General features: G+C 41.5%; 1 long non-coding RNA gene across 1 annotated transcript; it reads left to right on the top strand.

Annotated features, from left to right (window-relative positions):
* Window positions 1-22,379: 22,379 nt before the first annotated feature.
* On the top strand, window positions 22,380-23,035 carry LOC133015972 (uncharacterized). The gene is made up of 3 exons (XR_009681543.1): window positions 22,380-22,473; window positions 22,593-22,686; window positions 22,778-23,035. It is a non-coding gene; the product is annotated as an uncharacterized LOC133015972 (long non-coding RNA).
* The last annotated feature ends 317 nt before the right edge of the window (window positions 23,036-23,352 follow it).

Genomic DNA, 23,352 nt, shown 5'->3' with positions numbered 1-23,352 from the left:
TATAGCGTACATCCTTTGAGAGTCAAACTGGAGCCAATCCTGGCTTACACTGTGCACATCGGTCAGTTTGCCAGCAAACACAGGGATAATACACACACAGTTTTTAAGTGTCACATATAAATGTTTACCCTCCTCCCCCGACTACTTAAATTTCTTTATCCATTATTTGACTGAGGGAGGAGCAGTCTTTAGGTTCAAGAGAAAGACAGAGTAGTGTGTGTGTTAGATGGTTAAAGCTGCTCTTAAAGCCTTACTTTGATTTGGAATCTGTCATATTGACTGGATGAATTGGAAAAGCCTTGCTGGTCCTTAGCTCTCTGCTCCCAAGAGCATGAACAGAGGGGGAGAGTTTCCTGAAATGAAAAAGCAACGCTTCTTATCTCTGAGACAGGTTGTAAGAATGGCCAGCGAACAAGGCAGAGGGCAAACTCACACACACACACACACTGTGAAATCTCTAAGTGAGAGTGCTCGGGGCATACCTTACCGCAGTGTGCAGAACACTTGGCTCAGGTCAGATAAAAACAGTCTGGAATGAATCATTCTGTTACTGCTGGATGGGTGATGGTAGTTGTGTGTGTGGATGGGGGGAGTTGGAGGCCACACTATTGACATATCGGTATGTGCCATGTGTTATCCATGAGGGAAACAATGGTCTCTTATGTGATGTCTTCTTTTTGTACTTTCATTCCATGTGATTTTGCTGAATTTGTGTGTATAATGCAGACATTACAAAGCTCAGGTACAGGTTAGAGTAGTTATGTAGAGCCAAAGGAGAATTTTGAGAGCTCAGTGCTCGTTTGGAAGACTTCAATCAGTTGAGCTTGACAGGAAAAATTCTAGACAAATGAATCGTTACAATTGGAAAGGTCGAGGACAAGGGAAGGTCCAGATGATTCTATGACTGATTCCATGATCATTCCATCTGAATTCCAGATGATTCCATGACTGACTGATAAAACCAGAAAAAATATAAATCAACCTAGTTTTAACTGATGTAAAGCAGGTATCCTCTTTGAGATTTGTGATGGAGACTCCATGAGAAACGTTCTGAAATGTTGAAAGCAAATCGAGTCATCAAGGTAGGACATACCTTGATAAAACTACGTATCCATAGGTAGGATGGCGCCGAGGATGGTTCCCCCCCAAAGTTTTGCTTATTTATTCAGCTTTATTCTGCATTGTGCACAATGACCAAGCAAGCCCTGTCATACAGTATGATAGAGAACAACTTCTGCACATAAGGTGCTGTTATACCTGGAGCACAGAGGCAACGAGGGTCATTGGCCGGCGTCCTAGTCCGGCTGAGGAAACAGGAGAACCAGCCTCCTCTACCAGGTATTCTTTTGGCTAATTGTCAGTCTCTGAATAATATGCTGGACGAACTTTGGAGCAGGATGGTTTTTCAACTGGACATTAAGTTTTGTAACGTTTTGGTTGTCACTGAGACTTGGCTTGATCCCTCGATGCTGGACTCCGCCATTGTTCCCGAAGGGGTCTCCATTCACCGCCAGAACCGGACATTATACTTGGAGAAGACCAAGGGAGGAGGTGTCTGCTGCATGGTGAACAATATGTGGTGCTCAGATGTGGAGATTATTTCTTCGGGCTGTTCTCCATCCCTGAAGGAACTAATGATCAGATGCCGACCTCACTATATCCTGAGGATGGACTTAGAGTGTGTCTACCACCAACCCCACATTGGTCGCTAGTGTGTGTGATTGATGCGAGATACAGAAAGTGCTGCACATATAAGCACTGTATGAAAGTGGGTTGGAATGGCTAATAGTGAAACTGTACTGCGAATTGCTGCTATTGTACAGCTACTGAGCTTCTTTCCACTGATTTCCACTTCACAATAAAAGTATCTTAGCTTTGTCTCCATTTGTAAATGACCACCGCCATTACAGGTGAAAGAAGCCACCTTAGAGTCCACTACGGTATTTATTAACTATTTGAGGCATTTTTGTGATCCTTGTGAACCCAAGTTTGAATTGTCAAAAAACTATTTAGGCTAATATAGCTTACTATTATTTTATTTCCATTGTCTGCTCCTAATACAGTTTATGAACCCATCCACACACACACTTACTGCCTCACTAAATTCATCAAGCACTGTCTTTTGTTGCATTTTTACTATCCTGTTAATAGAAACTTGACATTTTGAAAGCATTGAAGAAAAAAAATCTATCTCTAACCAAAAAGAAAAAAAATCTTGAGTGGCAGAGAAAATGCTTGTGTTGTGTGATCCTCCGCCGGCTGCACAGATATTAAGACTTCTGAACGAATAAATTAGCAGAAGGAAGCAGACGCCAAATCCTTTCCTTTGTGATGAAAGAAACTCTGTCAGATTCTACGCAATTTCATTAGAAGGGCTGTTGCAAAGAAAAGAAAATGGCATTATTTTCGCTGTTCTTACACACATGAGCACACACGCACACACACACACACACTTAGTCACCTCCCAATCCTCCTGCCTTGTCCATTTATTCAACACATTTCTCCGGGGCACCATTGCTATTCTGTCTGTGGCTGCACAAAGATTAGCTCTCTGCTTTCTTTAAAAAAAGACCAAGTAAAAGACGGAAAAAATGGTAATCATACTTCCATTCTTCAACCATTCCTGCAAAAAGAATTTCCTCTAATTCTCCACATAATAATGGAGAGGCATTCATTGCCTTTATTTCTAAGTGGATGGGTTGGCCTTAGTAACAGTCATTGGAGACCCCACATTCTGCATTGGTAATCGTCGACATATCGGCACTTGATAAGATTTCTGTATAATAGTAAAATGGTAATATTTCAATTTTCAAAACCAGATTAGCCTTTGTTGATTTAGGTTTCTGTACAGCATCTTGTGATGCTTTCAGAAAAAACTGAAATTGAGTTCTAATGAAATCACATTTTAATATCCACAGTTATTATGGCAATATACTGTGTTGGCTTTTTTGCCACCCAGTGTTGTAATTACTAGAGCAAGAGTCACTGTAAAAGAACCAATGAAGAAGTGACTGTGTTTGAGTCCTGAGACAACAGAGAGATGACGTTGAGGAACAATCACATTCTAAAACATTTTTACTGACCTCTTACATCTTATCAGTGCACATACAAATGAAAACTTTTCTGGATAAGTGTATTTATTTGTTAAATCAACAATATAGGAAATATTAAAAATATGAACACAAACATAAATTTACCTTATCTATCCGAATATGTTAACTGCTCTGTCAGTTTGTGGTCACTTACCCAGCTTTCTTCACGTCACTGTTTAAAATTTTACAGTTTTTATTTATTTTCGTTTTGGAATCAACTAAGCATACGTATATATACTTTGGCTTTCTGCTTTATCCTCCATCCACAACTGACCCCAAAGAGAGCAGTGCATGACTTTAGTCTCAGGCCCTTGGGAATTGTTGTGATGTGTGTGTGTGTGTGTGTGTTAGTGGCAGTGGTGGTGGAGGAGGAGGAGGTTTTGCATTTGAAACAGGGAAGCCCCTGATCCTCTGCAACCAAACAGGTCACATTTGATAAAAACTGAGTGAACAACTAGACTCTGAATAACCCGCAGCTATGTTTCCTTTTTTTGATAATGTATACATTATCGTTTTTTACGTTTTCTTCAGAATTATTATATAAAACATTTGAAACATCAATAATTGAAGATGACATTTTACTCCAGCAATATAGTATATAAGACAAAACAGATGAAGTTGAAGTTCATACACAACTTTACAACTGATTCTCCAGTTCGGAGTTCTGCATTTATTTACCTTTGTGAAAGCCGCCTGATGACTTTTCCTTCTCGCCCTGATAAACGTCATTTTAAAGATTTGCCAAGTGCTAGTCTGACACAGAGAATAGTCAATTAGTCATACCAGCAACCTCATGTAGCAGCATGTGAAAAACAGACGTGATAGTAGTAGTTGGTGTGGACAGTTGGGTACCTGACACCTTTAACCACTGGTGTGCTATCAGAACAAGCAAGGCAAGCAGTCCTTGAACAGTTAAAGCTAAAAATAGATATTGAGATGATCACAAGGTAGCAGAAGTAGGAAACAAGAAAATTACACTGAGATTAATCATCTCTCATAATACTGATCACCTTCACCAACTAAGGTGCTCCATGTGAACTGTGGCTTTTGATAACTTCTTTTGCAGGGAGAGCTTTCATAGGGATAATATATTTATCAAATTTACAAATCTACAATTAAACATGTAACATAATACACAAGCCATACAAAGTTATATTAATAATTGATTTAGTTAATTAAGTTGTGGAGATGATCTGTCCATTATAATCTGAAGTAAATCTTGGAAGTGTGAGGCAGCATAGTGAGGCAGGAAATCCCAGGATTCTGATCTGTCACTGGACAGTATTTAATATTAAACTTAAAGCCGTTAGCTTTGGTGTGATTTTTTTAAATGTTTTTCCTCTATACCACACACTTGATATCTTTTGTTTAATAGACTAGCTGTTTACATAATATAATTTAGTGGCGGCAAACAAACACATTTGTTGAAGATGCTTCATTGTTGATATGCTGAATAGAATTTTAAGGATTGTAATTGTACTGCCGTGGGCCTATAGAGACCATCCGTTGTATTTGGGCTCCCTTTTTTCCTCTCCTTTTCATTCGGCAGCTCCTTAAAGGCTGTCAGGCGGTGTGGTTTGGATGGGAGGCTCCAGTTTGGCCACACTTACCTCTCTATGGCCAGCTATTATGAGCTTTGTTTTAGCAGAACAGAGACAGCGAAACAGAAAGAATAAAAGGAGGAAACAAATGGATTTTAATTATTTGTCCATTCAAAGGGCAAAACCCCCATTGTGGTTTTGTTTTTGTTTTTTCATTTTTCTTCCTTTCTCTGTTCAGCATCACCTCAGGGAGACTCAGAGCGCTCAGTAGCCAGTCGGCAGGCCAAAGCCTGATAGAAACACACAGCATATGCCAACCGCACAATCCACTCTGCTCAATAAGGTCTCTCTCTGTTTTCTGGTCTGCCTCTATATCTCTCTCTGCCACCCAGCAGTGGGAGGGGGCTTGAAGCTGCCACTCGTTAAGTTGAACTGTGCCAAGGCCTGTTCTGCTCTCTGCCAGGGCTTTAGTGGCTGCTTGTGTGATGGGAAAATCAGTGTGTTGATGTGTGTATGAGCCTGTTCCAGAGGTTTCCGTGTTGGAGGGAGATCCTGATTTGTTCAGCAACCCTGCGTTGTATTCAGAAGGGGGATCAAGGTTTAGTTCCTGTGTTGTCCTCTAACTGGACTCCATAGAAGATACCCCATCTGGAAAGTAGGCATGAAGATGCACCAGAAGTGTTGCAAACTTTTGAATATGAGATATTAAATCTCAATATCACAGCAAGGTCTCGTTACTCTTCTGTTGGAGTCAGAGTTCATGCAAGCAACAGGAGTCCCAGCAGAGGAGAAAGAAGACAGTGCTGAGAAAGAGTACAAACAAAGAAACAGGGTTTGAAACATTCACAACAATGGTTGTCAAGGCCATAAGCTATGGTTGTGTGCCTTGTTGTACAGAATATATAACTTAATTATTAGTTGATCTATTCATTCCTGACATTGGAAACAGCTTTATACAACACAGTCTTGACTCAAAGTCAACCTCAGTCGAGGCTGATGGAGTTTGTTTTCTTCAGGAAAAGATTAGGACATGAGCCCATTCCTGAAGTAAAATATACATCATAACTGAAACAACCCAGTCAGGGAGGAAACAGGTGTGTTTCAAACAGTCTCTGCCTATCCCATCTGGACAATCCCACAGTTTTCAAAAAAGTCTACCTTGACATAGAGTTATTTCCTTGCAAGCTCTAGTGAGTTGTTCCTCTTTATCAGAACTTAAACCGTTTTTAGACCTGCTGTTGCAAATATTGCAACACCACCATCCGCCACTCTCGGTTAAAAGGCTAAATTCAGCTCCTCTTCGCTGTGGTGCATGTCATGTATGACAGTCTATGTTTTAACAGAGAAAACTGTCCTTTTTAAAAAAAAAAATCCATGCTAGTTCCCATTTCAGTATTTTAACTAATGACTGGGGGAAACATTAGAGAAAGTCTCTTTTTTGCTGGTGAGGTGAGAGGCACTACAGTGATGCATTTATAGTTTCATTAAACCCTGTTCTCCACCACAGTGATAATTTTTACAGCACTACAAAGATGACCAAAATATTTTTCATTGGCGCAGCAAACTAGGTGCTGCTGTGACCCTAACCCAACAACTTTCCTCAGACTACAGTTTTCTACTGAAGAAGAAAAAGCCAGTAATTATTATTTTCATGCTTCCTTGTCAGTTTGGTTGGATCCATAATGGCTTTGAGCATGTTGACCAGTAATGCTGGTGAACCGCAAACACATCCTGATGGCGGCAGTGGACAATGACTGTGGACTATTGTGGCATCCGATCTTGATGGTGGATCATTATCGTTGTGGCTGCTGACCATGGACTATGATTGCAGCAGGACTGCTTGATACATAGGAATGCTGCAAATACCCTTATCTTTCTGATGTTCTCCTATACACGTGGCATCTATTGCACTTCTTTCTGTCCTGGGAGAGGGCTCCCTCACATGGGGCTCTCTTTGAGAAAAGAGGATGTGTCACACTGTTAAAGGTGGGCTATACAAAAAAATGTGATTAATTGATCGAATGCTGATGCAACAAATCTCTTTCTAGCAATGGAATTTGTGTGAATGGCCAATAGTTAATCAGAGATCCTAGATCAAGGTGCTGTTTCTCAAGGTGTGGTTTGTTCTTGAAGGCTGTAATGTTCAGTTTGTGTTGAAAATGCATGGCAGAGGCAATGATTTAGCTAAATAATTTTGGAGCATGCAGTCTGTGATAAAACTGAATTGTGTAATATTTGTACTGCTCTGTTTAAATCAACTGAAATACAATGTTTTGTAGATAATGTCTTCTGTGACTGGGTCATGTTCAGAGGCAATATTTTGAACTAATGAAGTTACTAACAGTTGTGGAGGCAAGAGTAGCTTGTTTCAAGGTGAATGGCAGCACACACAATTACTTTCAGACCGGAGCATAGGTTCACATCCACAGTTAAACATATTTTTATTAAATTATGATTATGATTGTGAAAAACAAATGTATTCTCTTTACACCTCTTTTATTATTACATTAAATATCAACTTATTTTCGTGACAAATAGGCATGTGTTTATCATGTTACAGAAACGATTATTCAGTCACAACTGTGTTATCATATTTACTGTTGAAGTTTGTGCACTTTTTAGGAGATGTGGTGGAATGGTGTGCTTTAAGTGTGTCAGCGGGGTGCGCGGCTGATAAAATAGTCCAACTCCATCATTACACACCAGGTTTCTTTTTGAAAAGTCGCAGAGCCATCACATGAATATTTCATTCTGTTATATCTGGGCCAATTAGGTGCTCAAACATGCCCAAACCTTACACTCATCTGACATATTTAGACGACACAAATGCACACCCCAGCACCCTTCTATAGCTTTCTGCCCAATATTCCTTTTTGTCCTTTTATTTCAATTGGATCTTTTATGGTTTCATAGTTACACACGAACACACACACAATTACAAACAATACTGTACTCTGTGGTGGAGCTGCACATACAAATGTAGAGACTCAACCAGCAGATAAAAGAAAACTAAAAAACAACTGTCTTATCACTTCTGAGATATAATAATACAAAAACACATTGTTTTAAATGTTCATGGTGAGTATGTGCACCTAAAATAGTTAAATGGTAGATCTATAGATAGATAGATAGATAGATAGATAGATAGATAGATAGATAGATAGATAGATAGATAGATAGATAGATAGATAGATAGATAGATAGATAGATAGATAGATAGATAGATAGATAGATAGATAGATAGAAAAAATAATAATAAAATAAAATAGTACAAGCAGTAATGATTTATGTAGTGGGCTAAATGTTTCTTAATTAGCAGCATTATACTCACCAGGAAGGGATACACTGTGAATTAAACTCAGATCCATGTGTGTTAGTGAATAAACAGAGGAACAACATACTACAGCCTTCAATTCTTGTTTAGTTTCTTTTTTTGAAAAGAATTATCTTTAAAATAATCTTCAATACATACACAAATTAACATAACAATATAAATCACCTGTATTATGCACATGCAGATGTATGGCAGAATACAGATTAATTCTTACGTAATAATAACAAACACTACACCAGACCAATGCTGCAGACTGATGAAAATATAATCTATTTCTCTCCATATACCCAAAATCAGTCAACATTGAGAATCAAAACAAAACATTTGCTACTACAGTAGTGTGCTTAACACTGTAAGCTCAGCAAATACCAGACAAACAGAAAATTCTGTATCGAGTACAGGTTTCAATGAGGGGTACCTGAGCCTGGGGCCGGAGATCGTAAACCCTCCAACGCCATGTCGAGAAAAACTCTTTGATTGGGTTTAGAAACTGAGGGTATGGTGGAAGGTATAGTACTGTCAACTTTGGAAGGTGTTGAAACCAGTTCTGGACAAGAGCAGAGCGGTGGAATGACACATTGTCCCAAATGACAATGTATTGCATCTGGTGCCTGTGGTTTACTGCTGTGACGATGTTGTGCAATCGCTCCAAAAATGTGAGAATGTGAGGTGTGTTGTAAGGGCCCATACTGGAATGACGGAGGAGGACCCCATTCTTGAACCCTGCCTCATCTATGTGTATGAATTCATGCTGGATTTCCTCAGCATCCATCTGTAAAACTCTTCGAAATACAGTGAAAGACAAGATTGTGTAGTTAAGCATAGGTCTGTTATACAGTACATTTACATTATAAAGGTTACGTGTGCAGTATGCAACTTCACAGTTCTAAAGTGAACAATACATACCACAACATACTCATGCTGCTCCTCCTCTGTGGATTCCCCCTTTCACCCTCACTCTTCTTCTTCTTCGGACTCCTTCCATTTTGGTTGAAGACAGGTGAACACCTGATTGGTGTGTCTACAATTAAGCAATCATGTGTTTGCGCACCTGATGGCTGTGTTTAACCAATTGTCTCATAGGGTGGTCATTTGACAGTCAGCGCTTTGGAATTGCAAGGAAGTGACATCTTGACATACTTCTGTGTCTAATGTATAGCAGTGAAGTAAAGTGTGTTTAGTGTTTTGCAGATCACTGAGTGTATTGTTTTGCAAAAAGTGTGAGGCTGACATTGTGCTTATAGTCGTTCAGATCTGGGCTCATGTTTTGCTCCTTGAGTGCAAGATTTTGATAATTGTGTAATACTTTTGATTTTAGTGTTTATGCAATCGAAATAAACTGTATTGATGGAAAGCAACTTTGTTTGGATTCTTTGTGTATGTCAATAATGTTTTTACTTCATATCACCATCGTCATTCAGAAAAATTTAAATAGTTCAACTTTATGTCATATAAATTTGTTGTCATTGATGGTTTCATTCAATTCAGGTAATTCTTGTCACACTGATGTATGTTCAAGTGATTATGTTAATTTGTTTTTTGATGAAGTGATTAGCAGCTGAGACCGATTTTGCGATTGGTTGATTGCATGTATGGGCGGGGCCTTGATACCACGGCTCCAAACCACGACCATTACTCTGCAGACTCTGGCTCCGAATTACATCTATAGTGCAGGATGGCTGCATCAAATCCTGGATATTGTAGCATCAGTTTTGAACAACGGGAGGAGGTGGAGATGAATCATCCATCTTTATATACAGTATGTGGCTGTTTTAATGTAAAGACAGTCTCAAGTAAAACTGTTTACCATTATCAATTAATTTAATATGGTGATGTTATTTTATATGATTTGCAAAACATAGTTATATGCAATACAATATATTTGGTAGCTCTGCATAATTCTTTTACAATATTCAGGCTTCTACCTCAGTGGTGAAAGTGATTGTTTTGGTGTATGCCTTTAATTTTGGTCTACTTCATAAGGGAGTATAAAACACATTGTCAAACTGGGATGCAAAGCCAAACACCATCCAACTCCATACGTAGATTTCCCAGCAGGCCTTGTACACTTCCACTCTTTCCAGCCAAAATTACACCTTTATCCATCCACCCCCACCTGCATCTCATCTCCACCATTACACTCTTATCTGTTCGTCTCATATCTCCAAATCCCTTTTTATTGGGATTTATCTGGGCTTTTATCACTTTTCATATAAAAAGGACAGGTATTTCCCCTCCTTCTTGCAATGTTGCCCATTTACAGCAGAGAATTGGCACAATTTCCGATCTCGCTACTTTTCTTTTCTGACAGTCACATTAGCATGTCATTACTGGGGCTTTCACTGCCCTCCCAGTAAATCTGAAGCTCTGAGGGCCAAGCACCGGAGAGACAAAGGGCACCAGCTGCACCCACTTCTCCTCATCCATCTCTTTATCCCGCCTTCTCTCCTCATCTCACTTTTTCTCTTCATTGCACGCTTGGTCTGACTTGGCGACATCCTGACATTCCCCGTAGGTTTTGACTTGGCCAGCAGCCCATTCTCTGGTGATGGTGGCATCTGACAGAGAGATTGTTGTTTTTCATTTAGATCGAAGCCTCTTACTTTTTCATTTGTATGTGAGATGATATGTCGACAATATATGTGATTAGGCTCATTCAGCTGTTGAGTGAGTGGTATTTAATCACTGATGATATGGGGTTATAACTGGCTGGGCTCAGAATGGCATACTTCTCTGACTATGTCATCACTGGGTTTGTTTACTGGAACAGATTTATATGTCAAGGACCTTCAAATAGACACACAGGCCTGGTTGAGAAGATGTGAGCCAGGCCTTAGTGAGGGGAAATTACAGTGACAATTACAATTACCCGTGGGAGTCCCTGATGGCCTCTGGAACCATCCTTTAGGATAACTACAAACCTCTGAATATAAAATAACACCATCATTAACAACTCTGGGGCCATCCAGAGTAATTTCAACATCCACAAGTACTTCTATGTGGTCTGGGATCCTTGTAAGACTCACAGAGCCGTACTGTTAGAAACCTTTTGACCCCTGGGGACCTTGGTGAATTAAGTTACAGTAAAGATCCTTGAAAGCCACTGATACCGACCCTTATAGACCTTTTCAAGAAACTCTGTGGGTCTGTTAGACATTTTAGGTGCTCTGGCATCTCTTGTAAAATAATTTCAATACCCACAAGAACCTCAGCAAGTCCTGTCACAATTTAAGGACCCACAAAGATTGGGAGGGTTTACTGAAGTCTCACCTCTTGAGAGGTGAGTTACATTAAATTCCTGGAAAATTCACAATGATACCTCAAGGCTTTAACTTGTTCCTCTAAACTTAAACTTTAAACACTAAAACCCCTTTTAAAGACTTGTAGCGCACCCTGAAACATCTTCAAAAATTAACTGAGATACAATAGAAGGATATCAAGCCCCTGAAATTCCCCCCATGAACACCAAGATGTCTCTGACATCAACCACCGTGAACCTGGATGCCCCCTAGAACATATTCAAAAAGCCTGGATTACAGCAAGGGGCCGTGCAACAGGGAAGTCGTTTGAAAACTATTATGTTAAAAAGATCCAAAGAAGTCATTCAGGAAAGCAGGGGCATGTGACAGCTTTACTCGTTGGCACAGTCTGACAACCTGATCATCGTTCATGTCGCTTATCATTCTAGCAGGTCTAAGCCCTGTTGTTAAAACCTGCCAGCCCACTGCTGGACCAGATTAAAGCTCAAAGAAAAAAAATCCTTCTTAACCAGTCTGACCAGTCACATCTTCATGTATGAATATGTCACATAGCAAATCCTGGGCTGGGGGAAGCCTTTATAATCCACTTTATAAATCCTAATCCCTAATGTGTCCAATCCAATAACCTGGCCGACCTGCAATGTTAGAGGAGGTTGACGAGATCACTGTTAAAGTTAGACGTTCTTAAGAAACCCACTGTCGTGCCAATAACACTGGGGCTTCCTTTATGTGCTATATGTCAAACCTGTGCCTCTGTACTTGGTCTACTGGGGTCTGTATAGTATCTAGTATTTGTGTGCCTGTATCTGTAATGTGTAGGGCTGGGCAACGATTAAAAGTTTTAATCGCGATTAATCGCATGATTTCCCTGATTAATCACGATTAATCGCATTTGTATACCCAAATCCAATAATGAATTAAAAAGTAGTGTATAGCGCAATTTTATTTTCAATGTTCTGCCATATGAACGAAAGTGCCATAACATTTGTTGTGCAAACACTTTTAACATCAGCATTTAATACAGTAGCAGTTAAATAAAATATTCAGTGTAAATATTAACAATGTTATCAAAGCAAATACAAAATTAAAGGTCAATGCCACTGCCAGGGCATTAATGTTATCCTCTTCGTTATGAAAAATCTATACTCCTCCCTGCGTATAACGTAGTCTGCCGAAGCCTCGCTCCACTTGCTGTTTTGTTGAGTGATTTGCTGATATCAACTGTGTGTTTTGCATTTAGGTGATATTTTAGACTGGAAGTACTCCGGTGATAAGAAAATTCACCTTGGCAGTGCCTACAAATTACTTTGGTTCTGTCGACTCCGCCGTCTGGAAGAACTTTAAAATGAAAATGGCCATGTAAAAGCTCCGTACCCTTATCCATGGTTGTTTATCCGCCAATTATTTTATTTTTTCCTGTTCCGCAGCATTCAGCAACAGACTTTCACAAAATAAAAGCCTGACTTTCACAATAAAACAATAAATAATCAAACCTGAGTTAATGCGAGATAAAACAATTAATCGAGTTAACTCATCACTTGAGTTAATTAGATTAAAACGAGTTAACTTGCCCAGCCCTAGTAATGTGATTTATGATTGTTATTCGTGACAATTCATGACAAATTTGTATTTGATATGAACATAACTTTTCTTTTTTGGTGACATTTTTTCGAAAATTTAATGTCGTGAATCTCACATATTCTAGATATTCAGTATATTCCAATATGAGGCAACTTGCTAACGTAGCTTTCAGAAGACGCACACATTTTTCAAATGTATATGTCCAGAGAGCCCAGATTGAAGCCCTCTGAGATCATCCTGGGATATGCACCCTGCTGCCTTACCTCCCATCCTCCACATCCCCCTGGTGCATGACGGGAATCACTTTAACTGATAAAAGCAATACCCCATCTCAAAGTATTAACTTGTTTATCTCTCAGTCGGTAATGACAGAAAGAGGAAAAGTTTCAAGCTCGGCTGCTCATTGTGGGCCAGGGAGATAGAGGCAGGGACATGGCAAAACAAAAGGCAGCCAGAGAAATTTGCATGGTGCTCAATTATACATTAGCGAACATCACTTGGCAATCTGTTCATATCAATTTAATTGGATTTTAATACTGCCTGTGATCTTGTTTCCTAATTAACAGCAGCGGCTGGCAATAAAGCAGAAGCATGCACCCAGCAACACCTTTGATCCGGGCCATATGGACTTGCTTGGAGCTCATTGGTAGGGGGAGAGAAAAATATCAGTCACCTAAATATGGGCCTATGACAAGCCACGGGAAAGGGGACTTCACTGTGTGTGTGTAGGTGTGTGTATGTGTGTGTGTGTGTGTGTGTGTGTGCGTGTTGGTCTGTGGATGATACAAATGGTTCTTATCATTGTTGAGTGGATGTGTGTTTTTCACACCGCATATCTGCATTTTCTGCTCCCTGTCCATGTATGTATGAGTATATGTGAGTGTGTGTGTATGTTGGACCTTGGATGTACATGCGTGCATGCCCATGTGTGTTTGTGTGTGCTTGTCCGGGGGTGGAGGGATCAGTTCAACCCCCAGATGGCGGATATCTCTCCTGCCTCGCGCCTTCATTGATTAATTTCTTTCGTGATTGGTTGTGATTACTGATAAATAAAACATGATCTGGGGATCAGATGCAAATCAGCTCAGGGGGTGGGGGTGAGATGGGTGAAGGTGGAAGGGGGGCTGTTGATTGCTTTTTCAGTTCTATTTATTTTTTTTGCCCCGTTGCCCTCGACTGTAGATTGGAGGGCAGAAGGAGGGTAGAACTTGTTTCTCTCTGCTGGAACTCATGCAAACTCAGGACACTCAGGCAACTTTGGTCAAATTCACCACATTCTTTCTACTTCTGTCATACACCACTTTATCTCATGAGTCCATATTTTCTGTGCAGATGACAAGGTGAAGCGAGCTCAGTCCTGGACCATGCACACGGGGCCAGTAAAACAGGTTTGTTTCCACTTCTTATTTTGTTTGTTTATTTATTTACACAGAAATGTTCCGCCGTTAAATTTGTATATTTCAGGAATTGCAAACAAAATAGGCAGCTAGTTCAAAGAATAATGCAGTGTCAAGCTAAAAGGAATAGAAATAGAAAATTATGGAAAACATGCTTCAAAGTATGAAATGAGTATGGATGATTTAAATACCTGTAAAAATCATACACATAAATAAAGTGAATAAAAATCACCATTGTGTGTGTATTGCTATGTTTAAAGTGTGAAACTCAATATGCAGAACACAAGAGTGGAGTCAGATCAAGGTTTAGAGGTTTATTGTACAACTTGCAAAAATGTTGATTAGAGCTGGGGATGGTAGGTGGTTAAGTGGAAGTTTGAGGTTTTCTAAGTGGGTAGTGTTACACGTTTTCCTGCAGAGAGCTGGTTGGGACAGAGCACGCATTTAGACACGTGGACAACCAATAGCTCTGCACTGACTGGCTGATAGTGGGAAGGAAATTAAAGAAAGCCAATGTATTTATGAAGACGCTTGCACCATTCTACCAATGCTCCATAGAGAGGATATCAACATATTGCATCACAATGTGGTACCTTTGTTCAGCAGTAGACAAAACAGCTCTGCAGAGAGACAGATATCCTCAGATTTTAGACTATTTCAGGTGAAACTGCCTCCACAAAGCAAGGAGCATTCAACTGTGTGCTGCCACCATCTTCTCACCCTGTTGCCTCCTGGGAGACGCTACAGGGCCTATATCCCATAACTGAACTAAACTTATAACTGTAATGCTCCCTATCAACCCCAACATCTCCCACAACCCCCTTCCCCCTTCAGTGTTGGGAAGGATACTTACAAAATGTATTCCGTTACAGAATACATGCCCAAAAATGTAATCTGTAACGTATTCCGTTACATCAACTAATCTGAGTATCGTATTCTGAATACTTAGATTACTTCCACATTGAATTGCATTTTATAAGTGTGGGAATGCGGCCATGAAATCCTGCTTACTAAACAGGCCTATTCTGGTGTGTTCTTCTGTTCCAACTGGCTGAATGTGTTGGTCCAAGTCTACCTGAAAGTGCAATTTTATTGTATTATAATTTGCTGTAGAGGAACAAAGACTATAAGAGTATGTTAAAGCAAAAGATGTTTGCTTGGTTTAAAAAAAAAAGAATTAACCAATTTTTCCTTTTCAGTTTCTTTATTTTCTCAGCTGTGAAAGATGACACACTTACAACTGTCCATCAAAACAAAACAGAATCTCAAACTAAAAGTGATGATGGCAAAAAATATAATTAAGTTTAAACTATGCCATCAAATATCATTCTGCCCACATGAAACAATGTTAAACTCACAAACAAACATTAGAGACACTACATATGTTAGACCTCATCCAGAAAGCAGTGAACCTGGACTGAGAGAGACCAGCAACACTGTCCCCCACCCCCACTAATGAAAAGGGCTGCACATCTGCAATTATGAACTCCAGAACCAGGGAGTTTACTTTCCTTTGGGTGATTGCTGAGGTGCTGAGTTTTGTCTGTTTGAGCGGAGGTGTGGTGGGCCTGGCACTTCGTTCACCACCATCATCTGATGCCATTTCTGCTCTTTCGAGACATCGGAATGCATCCTCTAAAATAAACAAAGACAGAAAGAGCACGAATTAATAACACTGAAATTGTTTATGCTGGCAAGAATAAAGAGGACTAATTGTAGGCCAATACATGTGTAGGCAAAATAAAATGTCCTAGAGGTGCTGATGGTGTCATTACACTTCCTAGTAATCATTATGCATTGCCTACTCACTCACATACTAACCCTAACCCATAATAATCATCTGTTTTAAATGTAATATGTGAAGTCTACTACCACGTAGGCTATTCAACATACCATGTTACCACATCATGGCCTATATATTTCACAGTAGAACTACACAGTAGCACTATAGTACATAGGAGGACTTGGCATTTATGGAAACATGTTGAAGACAGTAGCCTAACTGAAGACAGGAGGCTAACTGTAATTAACTGTACATTAATATGTAGATATAGATAATACAGAGCTGCCAACTTTTCAAAAAACCTTTGAGTGAGATTGTGTCGGGGGTGACCAAAATTTTGCAGCGCACGCAACCACACACGTTGGTGGCTCAATTATCAGGGAATTGGAATTAATTTGGCGTTGTACCCATGACTCATTCTGGTGGTTTGTGGGGCCCAAAGTCGTTGATAGGGGCGGCCGACTGGAGATGGACAACATTGGTTACATTCTGTGAAGCAAAGACATAGCTGAAGGTCCACCCCCAGGAAATTTTGGTTTAAGTAGATGTTATTTCCTGAATTCTAGTGGATTTTTGGGTGGTATGCTAAAGATGTGCAATACCTGAACTTATTCTGATTCATGTTCATCTGATCATGACTTGTAGGGCCTTCTAAACTAGAGCTGAACATTCAACCAGAAAACTGTTGTTGTGCCTCAATGACTGTCTATGTACCACAATATAGCCTAATTAATTGACCTGTGTTTAAGAATAGACCAAGGTAGGTTGATTGACATTTTGATTAAAATGGGATTCAACTAATTCTTAACTGAAACCTAACCTATATTGTTAATAATTGTGTGCGCGCCTACGTGCGCGCGTGCATGTGGATAGAAGGAAGTTTTAACATTTGGTTTTCCATGTTGGTTTAATTAAAAAACCTCAAACAAATCTAGAAAAATCTGTGAAAAAACAACAAAAACGGTTGATTTTCAGTGCTTAAGAATTGAAAACAAAATTAAAATGCAGTTTGTAGTGGTACTGCATCTCAGAACCATATGTACATCAATATATAACGTTCATGACTTAAATGTACAGACTTGTTTGACATGTTGAGAGAACGTTAAAGTAACGGTGATCAATAACGATCAACATAAACTGGGGCTACAACTGAAGAGGGAAGATGATGCAGTAAGAAGAAGTAATGCAGAATATGTCACAAATGATAATCATACAATATCACACAAACAATTGAGGCCTACTTAAGTTTAACCTCATGATCACCAGCCCGTTTATATTATTTTAGACATATTTTTCTTATTTTAGATATTTTTCACGATATTCAAGAGTAATCTGCGAATCAGCGAATTTCGCGGACCCCCTGTAATGCCGTCGCGGACCACCAGGGGGCCATGGACCCCCGGTTGAAAACCCCTGCTCTAGAAAAAGTAAAACTCGTAAAATAGTTACTGAAGATGAACCTGCGGAGGGATCATCACCGGTACAGCCAGCTCAACCCCTGTCGGCCAAGGCAGCCCGAACAACCTCTGGACGCTTGGGTCTCGCGCTGCCACCCACCCCCCCCCCCGACAGCAAACATGCCCCCGGACCTGGGCACGCGAGTGAGCTAGAGATTTTTTTTTTTTTTGATTTTTCAAAAACACTTTATTTACATTTTCTTCATTTTACAAAACCGTTGCTTGTATTATAATTTAAATAAATAAGTGCTGATGTTAATAAAAACTCAGTCTGTTAAAACACTTTACAAAACACCTGCATACAGTATTATTCATTAGATACACACAAAAAAAACTGTTGTAAAAAAACTCAGTCTGTTAAAAAGTGTGGAAAAGGAATGAGCTCATTGTGGGTGACAGTGCAGAGGATGTCGTTGAAACATTAAAAACCACAGTTAAACGATAAAAGGTTGGGCTGGGTCCAAGTTCCCCCCCCCCTCTGTGACCACACAGTAGGGGGTCTGTGGTTCAGTCCGGTCTGGTGGATGCTTTCGACACAGTTCATGTTGATCGTTTGTTTGTGTTCGTTTGTTTCTGTTAGTAGGGGTCCGGTCTTTTCCCCCAGGCCTGGGCTCAGGATGGTTTCTGGGTCGGGGTCTGCAGTGTCTCTTTCGGTCTCCCCCCTCTGGTGGGCCCTCAGGAGGTCCCTCTCATGTGTGGAGAGCCTCTGGGTCCAGAGCTTCAGGATCCTCTGGGCCACCCGGGTGGACTGCAGCCCCAGCAGGGAGCCCAGGGCCTGGGAGCTGTTGAGTACCGGCCCCACAGCATCCACCAGCCGCTGTAAAGTCTCCGCTCTTGCACCGTTCACGTTTAAAACAGAAAACAATAAATTAATTAAAACACACATTGCTGTCCTTTCCATCACGAGATAGTTGGCGTTTGGCTCTGAGCACCAGCTTCTTAAGTCTAAAAACTTCCTGGTCTGTGAGGCCAGACTCCTCCCTCTGGCTCATGTGGAGTCTGGCCGAGGAAATAAAAAGACAGAGATCTGGGAAGTGTTCTTCTAGTTTCAGCTGTTGATTTTTGGTGTGTTGTAAAAATGATTTAAATGTATCTACGGTGAACATTTTTCTTTTCTGACTGCTGTTAAAAAGCGGAACGTCGCTGCTGTCAGACACACACTCATTCTCACACTCACTCACATCACTCTCCATTCTGATACTCTTTGCTTCGTTTAAAACCGTCCTGGTGGACCTCCTGCGCTTTACTGATATCTTTGATTTGACTGCTTCTTCCTCCATCTCCTCCTCCTCCTCCACCTGTTCACTCCACGTCATCTTGCATTCACCTGCTTCTACTCCTTTTTCTATACTGTCCCCTCCATCCTTTTCTGAACTCTTCTCCACCTGTTTTCTACTTGCACCTCCCACCTCCCTTTCCTCTACCACACCACCCTCACCCACCACGTCCCCCCCAACACCCGGTGTATTAACTGTACTCACCCCCTGTGTAGGCTCGGTCACAGCCTTGCTCCTCCGCGCTGGTGTTGGCGGAGAAGCCCGTGGAGCTGCTGTCGGCCGCTCGGACATGGGGGTCGGCCCCGCGGGGACCGGCTCCCCGGAGGGACCGGCCGGCACCGCGGGGGGGGCGATCGGCTCCCCGGGGCGACCGGCCGCCGCGGAGGGGGCGACCGGCTCCCCCGGGGGACCGGCCGGCCCGGCGGGCGGGGGCCCGCCGCTCCGGTACCGGAGGAGGAGCAGCTGGGGCCCCCGCCCCAGCGCTCGCAGCCGCCTCAGGACCGGGCGGAGCCGGGTCACTCCGCCTCGGACAGGATCTCACCGTGTGTCCCTCCTCTTCGCACCCGAAGCACTTCATCACCGCTGTTGTTGCGAAAATCACGTAATCATAATCATCTACTTTGACGTGGAAGCAGAGGTTGAGCTCCTCGTTCCGGTTGTTCAGTATCATATAGACTTGTCTGCGGTGAGACACTACGTGTTTCAGTAAAGGAGACTTACATCCAGATAACAACTTCCGTATGGGGGACGCTACCTTCCCGTACCTGGACAGCTCTTTACTGAGGAATTCATCGGTGATGAACGGAGGGACATTTGACAGGACCACCTTGGTAGCGGGCTGGGACAAAGGCAGCACCTGTACAAAACAACCGTTCACAGTGATTCCTGTCTCGACCACGGAGTTCACCTTCTCCACCCGGTCCAGGAACACGACCACGGCGCTGTTCATCCGAGCGGCCGACACCACGCCGCTGTGACCCACCTGCCCCCCCACAGCGAGGCCGATGCTCTCCACGCTGCAGGGGAAACTCACACATATTTTAACTCCGTGCTTCCTTGTCAGTGATTTAAAATTCCCGCTGGCCATGGCGGCAGCCACGCCACCAGCCAGACGCTGGTGAGGGGAAAACACCCACAGCAGGAACCCAAACCACCAGAAAATAAACTACGGTGACTCTAATGTGCAATGTGATTGAACAAAATATAACATTTACAACCAAATAAAGAAAATAAGAACGAAAACGCTCTCACTCCAACACTCGCTCACACACCACACTCCCACCATGCACCGCGAGAGAGAGAGAGAGAGAGAGAGAGAGAGAGAGTTGCGCCGTGCGCTTCTCGGCCCAAAATCCAATTTTTTTTTTTGCTGTGAGAAATTGGATGTGTGGCGTGAGTGCGTGTGAAAACATGCAAAAGCTTTAATTTCAAGTGCAGATAAAAAAGCGGTTAAAACTGAGAAGCCACCATCAGGTCCGTTCGTCATTCATTGGAAGCACTGAGGGAGACTATCCTGAAACAATTTTGCTAGCCAAGGGGTATGACTTTGCTAAAACAACAGGAGCATGCATACATGCAACTAAAAGTATGTGGAAGCATTTAAACATAAAGCTTCCACAGTAGTGCTACTAACAAGTACCTCAACTCGCAGATACATGTTTGTGTTTGTAGTCCCGAACTGCATACTGCAAAAATCGAACCGCAGTTTAAGCTAACATGAGCTAATTTTAGCTAACGTTAGCTAGCATGTCAAACAGGTCAGAGTCTTTCAACGGCTCCGTGGCTCGTAGATCAGCACATTGGAGAATGTAAAGTCGCACATCTGGCTGATACAACTATAAAATAGCAAGGTGACCAGTAATACTACAGCAGATGACTACCCTTGGCTAATTAAAAAATAAACTTACTTTAAGATGCTTCTTCAGGTTGGAGGTGGTGTCTTTGGATGCTGAAAGGAGGTTGGTTGCTGGCAAGCAGAGGTTGCACTGCACAGTGAAATTACGTTCTCCTTTACACTGCATGAAAAGAAGCGTTTGTGTCAATCTGTGTCGCAGAGAAGTGTTGGCACATCCTTCGGTTAACGACTTTCACACATATCTGCAGGCAGCAAAGGAAACGCTCAGGGTTCCTGCAGTTGTCAAGCCTGTGAGCTGTTGAGATTTGACCCCCCTGCTCCAACGCCTAGAGGACGCTTTCACATGCAAATGACAATGCTCTGAGCTTCACAAATGCAAATCAGTTTCCCTGAGAGCAGATAACACCAATGTGTAAGAGGCACCAACAAACTATCTGGCTGAGTAAACCAGGCTTAAAATAAATATTAAACCTGAAATTTTAAATTGTTCTTAAGTAAGTAAGTGTGCTATAATGAATTATATTGTATACCACGAACAAAGGTCAATGCAGTCAAAAGAAATGAAACAATGCACTTTATTTCAAATTTTTATTGTCATCCAAAACAATCCTAAATCTCAACAACTGTACAGAGTGGCATGATTACAGTCACTTTTTCAATTGTGCTGGTTAAATGCACAGAGGATTTGTTAACCACACCTCTACCAGCAAAGAAATGGTGCTGGGTATGATCATCTGTGTCCTGTAAGCTCCAAACTTCTACTGGCTTTCCATAAAAATATCTGTCCTCCCAAAATACTGGCATTAAATTCACATGTCAATGGCAAACTAAGCTGTTCCATGAATTATAAATGGTACCTTTTCACCACTACTTTCAAAATTGCTATGAAACATTCATTGATTTAATGATTTATTTTTTCAGTGTAATATTTAATCCCCCATGGACTGCACAGTGACAAAACACAGCAGCCGGCTGTTTGGCTACAACATACATCTCCACTCAGTTTGATTATTATTTTAAATATAAAGAAGACACAATATAGAGCTTAAATTCCTTCATAATTTGAACTTCAATTGTCTAATTGTTGTTATTAAACTTTCTCAGTATTCCATTAAAACAGTCAACACTTTTATCCAAAGCGACTTACAATAAGTGCATTCAACTATAAGGTTACCAACACAGAACAGCGTGAATCATGTGTGTAAATGTACTAAACACCACAAAAAATAAACCTGGCCTCAGTCACATACTCATCCCATATGAAGTAACCGCTGCTCACGTCACCCGCTCGCGTCATCAGCTGATGGACTCGTCCAATCACAGCCTCGTAAACACAGTGCAGCAGCGTCGAGTGTCCCGCAGACAGGAAGCGGGTCGTGTTTAGCTTGTCCCGTACGAGTGACTCTGTTTTCGGGGTAAATAACTTGCTGAAGTCGACACGACGCTGTTCCCTGGAGGAGAAGATGAGTGCGTGTGGAGGCAGAGCCGCGGGCCCGGTGTGGACGAGTCGAGGCGGAGAAGACGGAAGCACGGTCCCTGAGTTAAGGTGAGAGCTAAACGGAGCCGCCATGCTAACCACTAAGCTAACTGGTACATCTGAAAGCATGTCCGCCACTCTTTGGGATAGCGAGAAAGTTGCTAAAATACGAATACAGCATCGAGTGCTGGAGCAGATCTAGTGCATGTGTAAATATGTATGAATTACTTAGATGTAACAGTTTGTTCTCGTTAAGTTTTTTCATCAACGTGACTTTTCTGTATGTTTTCACAGCCTCAGCCGCCCCCCCCCCCCCCCACACACACACACACACACACACACACACACACAAACAAAGAGGCGTTAGGCTGAGACGCTGAAAGTCCGGATTTAAAGTGCAGAAAATTAAGCCATTGAATGTAAGTAACTGTTTATGAATTGTTTTGGTGTTTTTTTGCTGTGGATCTTCCAACGGTGATGCAGCGCGGCTGTTTCCGTTTATTAATAATAAAGTCATGTTACATGTGTTGTTTTCCAGCTGCCTGTCCATGACGTACAAAGACACACTATGAGCCAGTATGATCCGACCAGACCTTACATCAGCATTGAGGAGTTGTCGGAGAAGAAAGAGGGTAAGGTTATATTCATTAAATAATTTTCCAGTTACATGTAAAGGTGTATGTTGTCATTGAACTGTGCTAATTTTACTGAATGTGTTTACAGCTGATTGAAGCGGGACAGATGACATGGATCCATCCTTCCACAGCCAGGAGCGCACCGACCTGTGTCCCACACTTCATATAAGACTGGAAGCTACACTGATCTCACAGCTACACACCACAGACGTCTACACACTGGAGAAGATTCAGACAGAGTCCCACAAAGAAGTCATGACCCAGAGGCTGCAGAGAAACATTTCAAGCCTCATCTGAGTTTTTGTACAATATTTTTGCTGTATGTAAATAAAGCTTTGACTCCACATATACCTTGTTCACATTTGTTCCCTGTACAATATGTTCACCTATAGCATCACATGAATGTTTAGTTTTAATTAACTGCAGTGCTTTTGGTAAAGGCTTACTTATAAATAATAATAAATATTAATATATACATTTTTATTATAAATATTGTGTGGGAGGGGCTTACCCCACGTGCGGAATGCTGTGACCCCACGTGTGCACTGCAATGACCCATAAGGTGACCAATAGCAACACTTCTACCAGCCAATCACGAGTGACATTAGTTTCAAGGGTCTGTGGTATCCTCCAATGGTGAGTAGAGAGAGGTTCTAGCCAGCG

This window comes from Limanda limanda, chromosome 12, assembly GCF_963576545.1.
Source record: "Limanda limanda chromosome 12, fLimLim1.1, whole genome shotgun sequence".
Taxonomy (NCBI): domain Eukaryota; kingdom Metazoa; phylum Chordata; class Actinopteri; order Pleuronectiformes; family Pleuronectidae; genus Limanda; species Limanda limanda.
Note: the sequence above shows the minus strand (reverse complement) of the source record. Positions and strands in the feature narration are given on the sequence as shown.